The sequence below is a fragment of the Cebus imitator genome, unplaced genomic scaffold, assembly GCF_001604975.1.
Source record: "Cebus imitator isolate Cc_AM_T3 unplaced genomic scaffold, Cebus_imitator-1.0 Scaffold191, whole genome shotgun sequence".
Classification (NCBI taxonomy): Eukaryota; Metazoa; Chordata; class Mammalia; order Primates; family Cebidae; genus Cebus; species Cebus imitator.
In genome coordinates this window covers 786740-793835 of record NW_016107506.1, presented here as the reverse complement: position 1 = coordinate 793835, position 7096 = coordinate 786740, and positions in this window count along the sequence as shown.

Sequence of the window (7096 nt, the reverse complement as noted above, 5' to 3'; positions counted from 1 at the left end):
TTCATGTACAAAATTATTAAAAATTGTATATAAAATTACCTTCAGGCTATGTGTATAATGTATACATGAAACAAATAAATTTCATGTTTAGACTTGGGTTGTATCCCTGAGATAGCTCATCACGTATGTATATGCAAATTTTCTAAAATCTGAATAAACCCAAAATCAGAAATACTTCTGGTCCCAAGCATTTCAGATAAAGGATTCTCAACCTGTAAAACCTATCTTCATAGTGCCTTGTCTGGCAGAGCTTAAAAAGAGAGAGGGAGGGAGGGAGGGAGGGAGGGGGGGAGATAGAGAGAGAGAGGGCAAAACAAACCATAACAACAACAAAAAAAGAAAAAAACCCAGTAGATGAGACAAGAGTGTGTATATATTAAGGGGAGTCAGACATTCTGGATGTGAAGAAAAACTAATGCCTATTCTTAGCTAAGTTTTGTCTCAAAAACCTATATTTACAGATGTAACTAAACCACACCTTCTACTTACACCTTCGGCAAGCTGACCAACATTTGGCTCTTTTATAATGACTGAACTAGCATATATTTTACTGGCAGAGCAATAACAACCAGGTTCACATTATCAGTTTGTTGCTTTAACTTAATGATTTTTGCCTCCACCCCAAGAGGCAATTCACTGATGATTCCATGACACTGGAAAATCACTTAACTCTGGTAGTCCACAGACAGATATGCTCCAGAAAAAAATGTTCTGCTTTTACAGATTTCAATTGTCTACCCTATCCCCATATCCAAGTATGTAAAGAAAAGCACTTTGTAAACATTTTAATCATTTAGCGGGTACAAACTGCACACAGCATTATTTTATTTATTTATGAAACAACATCTCGCTCTGTCACTCAGGGTGGAGTGCAGTGGCGTGATACTGGCTCACTGCAACCTCCGCTTCCACGGCTCAAGCAAATTCTCCTGCCTCAGCCTCCTAGCAGCTGGGACTACAGGCATGTACAACTATGCCCAAATAATCTTTGTATTTTTTGTAGAGATGGGGTTTCACCATCTTGGCCAGGCTGGTCTTGAACTCCTGATGGCAAGTGATCTGCCTGCTTTGAACTCCCAAAGTGCCGGGATTATAGACCTGAGCCACCATGCCTGGCCAAATAGCACACAGTAATATTTTAAATCAAATAATAGTAAAACCTCAAAACAACAGTAAAACAATACTCTTACATTAAAAACTTTGGCGTATGTGATCAACACATAAACATCAACCTGGGCATACACAAATAAAATATACCATGACAGCTTTTTGTTTTTTTGAGACAGAGTTTTGCTCTTGCTGCCTAGCCTGTAGTGCAACGGTGCGATCTCAGCTCATTGCAACCACTGCTTCCTGGGTTCAAGCAATTCTCCTGCCCCAGCCTCCTAGGTAGCTGGGATTACAGGCAGCTGGCATCATACCCGGCTAATTTTTCTGTTTTTAGTAGAGATGGGGTTTCACCAAGTTAGCCAGGCTGATCTCGAACTCCTGACCTCAGGTGATCCACCTGCCTTAGCCTCCCAAAATACTGAGATTACAGGCGTGAACCACTGCACCCGGCCCCCGACAGCTTTACTTAGTGATATTTTTTGGAAAGAGATTTGTGTCCCTGCTGCTACATTATTATCACTTTGCAAGTGTAATCAACTTAAAAAACCTATAGTGTATACATTTTAAGGATAAATACAAATCGCATGTATATTTAAAATGTGCTATAGCATTTGGGCGTGGTGGCTCATGCTTACAATCCCAGCACTTTGGGAGGCTGAGGCAGGCAGATTGCTTGAGCTAATGAATTCAAGATCAGCCTGGGCAACATGGCAAAACCCTGTCTCTACAAAAAATACAAGAAAGTCAGCTGTGCCTGGTGCCATGTGCCTGTCGTCCCAGCCACTCAGGAAGCTGAGGAGGGAGGATGGCTTGAGCCAGGAAGGAGAGGTTGCGGCGAGCAGAGTTTGCACCAACGCACTCTAACCTGGGTGACAGAGCCAAATCCTGCCTTAAAAAAACAAAAAAAAAAAGCTACTATAGCTCAATGCCATTTTGAAAAGCTAGAGAGAAAGAAAATGGTAGAGAAACTTAATTTGTGCTTTAGCTGAAATACATATTACTTGGAACTGGTTGACCAAAGATTTCCACAGGGGGAAAAAAATCATCTATACAGTAAAGTTTATCATCTTAGCAATCATATAGGTGAATCTCGCTATTTTTAAATTAAGGTACAAAATATAAAATTCACTCATAATTACATTAAGAAATACTAGAAAATCATCAAGGTAAGCTAACAAGTACGTAAAAAATAAATGAATGCAAGGAAAAATCTAGTAATCAGCCTTACTGAGTAATAATATTCCGTGAGTTGTCTGTTGAAAAAACTCAAAGAAGCACTGGACTATATGAAATTTTCTTTCTCATTAAGCAAGCAAGCTACAAAAACCTTTTTTGGCCAAAATAGTAACTGAAAGAAGTAGTCTGTTCAGAACTGTCCTCAAGAAAAGAATTAAATTCACCTTGTGAGTTAATTCTTAACCTGGCTTGCTTGCCTCCTCATATATATCATGATCATTTTACTAAAACTTTTAAAAACTGGAGCTAAACAGGAAATGAGGCACTTCCAGTAACAATTTCCTGTCACGAGCTATCAGTTTTCATTCAAATAAAAAATTTTTCATTTAAAGAAAGGCAAAAATGGCAGTTTACCTTAGTTTAAAAGGTCATATAACCTAAAAATAGAATCAGCTCACTCACTACTTAATAAAGTCTCCTTACATAATAAAATGCCTCAAATTGTATGTTAAAAAATGAAGAGGCTCTTTATGTGTTGATACAGAATTGCTAAGCCATATTAAGTGGTGAGGGAAAAGCATGATATAGGAGAAGAGTGTACCTATAGTATGCTACAATTTGTACAAAAAGGGGGCGACAGTACATGAATAATTGCTTGTGTTTGCATTAAATACCTTTGAAAGGACAAATAAAAAATTGCTAACACTTAGGTAATAGGGCAAGAGAATGTAGGGCACTTTGCTGCATTATATTTTATGTTTTGAATTACACACCACCTGAATCAATTACTTACTCAAAAAACCAAACTGGAAATATAAAAAACATACAGTACTCCTCTTTACTTCGCCAAAGGTGACCACTTTTTCCTTTGACTGCTTTCTTATGACATATACTTTGCCTTAGTCACTATGTCCAACAGTTCCTTGAGGGTAGAGATAAGACAGTATAATTCATCTTTGGATTTGTTGTAGCATCTGACCCACTGTATTACATACAGTAATAATAAATAATTTAAAAAATAACAGACCGGCTAGGCGTGGTGGCTAACATCTATAATCCCAGGCATTCAGGACCAGCCTGACCAACATGGTGAAACCCTATCTCTATTAAAAATACAAAAATTAGCCAGGCGTGATGGTGTGTGCCTGTAGTTCCAGCTACTAGGGAGGTTGAGGCAGAAGAATCACTTGAACCCAGGAAGCAGAGCTTGCAGTGAGCTGAGATCACATCACTGTACACCAGCCTGGGCAACACAGCAAGACTCCACCTCAGAAAAAAATAAAACAAAACAAAAAAACCTGGCCAACACTTGAGCACTCGTACAATGCCTGGAATTTAATATGTATTACTTTATAGTTAACCCCACAATCCTGAGGTAGTTATTCTACATTGATCAGCAAAGAAAGTGAGTTATCGAGATGTTAAGATAACTTGCCCAAGAGCCCACAGGCAGGAAGTTAAAATAAAGCTTAAGGGGCTAGCTATCATTAGTTATAGCCCTAAGGTACTTTCTGTATCTCTCACAATCTTATGAAGTATTATTATAACATATTATTACATATGAAGAAACTGAAGCTGAGAAAGATTAAGAAACTTCCTTTGGGACACAAAATTCCTTTAGGGTAGGCACATGATAGTAGTGGGAATGCTTGGATTCAGACCTAGGCCTGTGATTCCAAACCTCATGCTCTTTCAACTATATTCTCTGTCACAGTGAGTGCTAAATAAATATTTGAATTACCATAAACTTGTCTCAAGTGACACTGTAGTAAAGATGAGTTCACAGGTGGGTAAGAAAAACAAAATCCTGCATTGTCCATCCTTACATCTTGCTATGTTCCTAAATTTAGATTTGAGCTCTATTCAATAAAGAAGCCATCAAAGTTACACCATTTATCAAGATATTTGCAAAACTATGTCACAAACTGGCTGTAAACAAGTTTATGTAACTCAGATTTGATAAGCTATTTATGGAATAAATAAAATTATAAATGTTGGTAATATACTGTAAGCATTAGGTTAAAAATAATTTTCTCCACTGTTATAATAAGGAGAAAGAATTTAAAAATAGGTGAAGGAGAACATATACTTGGTTTTACCATAACCATACTGTACCCAAACAAACAAAACCAAATGTCTTAAGAATGAGAGACAAATAAAGCTACTTTTCTGTGAAGAAACCAAAATTTCTAATGAGACCTAATCAAGAATATGAGTTTCAGAAAGTATAAAAAGAAAGGTGCCATTTTTATAAATCAGCTTTCTTTTTCAGGCTCCTTATGGAAAAAAAAAATTCATTCAAAACAGGTAACAAGTTTTAAATTCCCAAAGAGGTGTTCTTCTAACATTCTTCAGGCAAATTCTGTCAAATAATTTATTAGCTTTCTAAGTGCAGGTGTTCATGAAAAAAAAAAAAAAAAAAAAAAAGATTCAAGCAGATCCAGCTGTAATTTTTACTGATGGCTGGGACAGTATGGAAGTATAACTTAGTAACATGTTCCAGATGAATGTTCAAATATTAATGAATATAAAAGTTTGAAGTTTCACCTGGAATTGCTAAGAATCACAAATTATGAATATATAAATAATAAAGTAGTTCAGGCCTGGCGGCTCACACCTGTAATCCGAGCACTTTGGAAGGTGTAGGCGGGCAGATCACCCGAGGTCAGGATTTCAAGACCAACCTGGACAACATGGTGAAACCCCGTCTCCACTAAAATACAAAAATTAGCCTGGCATGGTGGCCTGTGCCTGTAATTCCAGCGACTCCAGAGGCTGAGGCCGGAGATTCACTTGAACCTGGGAGGTCGAGATCGCAGTGAGCCGCGACTATGCCACTGCACTCCGTCCTGGGCAACAAGAACGACACTCGGTCATTCATAAATAAATAAATAAATAAATAACTCTTGGGGAAGACTAATGAAAGAACTTATCAGTAAATTTAAAAAAATTTTTTTGAGAAGGAGTCTCACTCTGTCGCCAGGCTACAGAGTGACGTGATCTCGGCTCAAAGTAACTACTGCCTCCGGGGAACAAGTGATTCTCCTGCCTTGGCCTCCTGGGTAGCTGAAATTATAGGCACGTGCCACCAGATCTGATAATTTTTGTATTTTTAATAGAGATGGGGTTTCACCATGTTGGCCAGGATGGTCTCGATCGATTGAACTCATGATCGTCCCGCCTCGGTTTCCCAACGCACTGGAATTACAGGCGGGAGCCATCATGTCTGGCCATCAGTAAACAATTAAAAAAAAAATCTAACAAATGAAGAGTCATATATATATACGTATTTATTTATTTTAATTTTGAGACGGAGTCTGTAATTCCAGCTACTTGGGAGGCTGAGGCTGGAGATTTGCTTAAGCCCGGGAAGCGGACCTTGCAGTGAGTCGCCACCGTGCGACTGCACTCCATCCTGGGCAACAAGAGCCAAACTCCATCTCAAATAAATAAATAAATAAATAAAATATCTAATAAATAAATAAATAAATAAATAATAAATAAATAAAATAAATAAATAAATAAATAAAATAGTTATCTCTTGGGCATAACTAAAGAAAGAACGTAACAGTAAACAATTTTTTTTTTTTTTGAGACACAGTCTTGCTCTGTTACCAGGCTGGAGCGCAGTGGTGTGATCTCGGCTCACTGCAACCTCCACCTCCTGGGTTCAAGCGATTCTCCTGCCTCAGCCTCCCGAGTAGCTGGGATTATAAGCATGCACCACCAGACCTGCTAATTTTTGTATTTTTAGTAGAGACGGGGTATTACTAGGTTGGCTAGGATGGTTTCGCTCTACTGACCTCGTGATCGGTCCACCTTGGCTTCCCAAAGTACTGGGATTACAGGGATGAGTCGCGGCGCCTGGCCATCAGTAAACAATTTAAAAAAAACCTCACAAATGAAGAGGGGTGTGTGTGTATATGTATATACACACAGATATGTATATATAAAATTTTGACGGAGGCTGTAATACCAGTTACTCGGGAGGCTGAAGCCGGAGATTCGCTTAAAACCGGGAGGCAGAGCTTACAGCGAGTTGCGACAGCACCACTGCACTGCATCCTGGGCAACAAGAACGAAACTCCGTCTCAAATAAATAATCTCTTGGGCAAGACTAAAGAAAGAACACATCAGTAAACAATTTTTTGTTGTGTGTGTTTTGAGACGGAATCTCGCTCTTGTTGCCGAGGCTGGAGTGCAGTGGCGCGATCTCGGCTCACTGCAACCTCTGCCTCCCGTGGTTCAAGCGATTCGCCTGCCTCAGCCTCCGGAGTAGCTGGGATTATAGGCATGTGCGACCAGACCCGCTAAAATTTGTATTTTCAGTACAGACGGGGTTTCACCATGTTGGCCAGGATGGTCTCCATCTATTGACCTCGTGATCCGCCTGCCTCGGCTTCCCAAAGTACTGGGATTACAGGAATGAGCCGCTGTGCCCAGCCATCAGTAAACAATTAAAAAAAAATCTCACAAATGAAGAGTCCTGTATATATATATTTTAATTTTGAGATGGAGTCTGTAATCCCAGCTACTCTGGAGGCGGAGGCCAGAGATTTGCTTAAACCGGGTAGGCGGAGCTTGCAGTGAGTCGCGACAGCGCCACTGCACTCCATCCTGGGTAACAAGAGCGAAACTCCATCTCAAATAAATAAATAAATAAATAAAAATATCTCTTGGGTAAGACTAAAGAAAGAACATATCGGCCGGGCGTGGTGGCTCACGCCTGTAATCCAAGCACTTTAGAGGTCAAGGCGGGCGGATCACCTGAGGTCAGGAGTTCAAGACCAGCCTGACCAACATGGTGAAA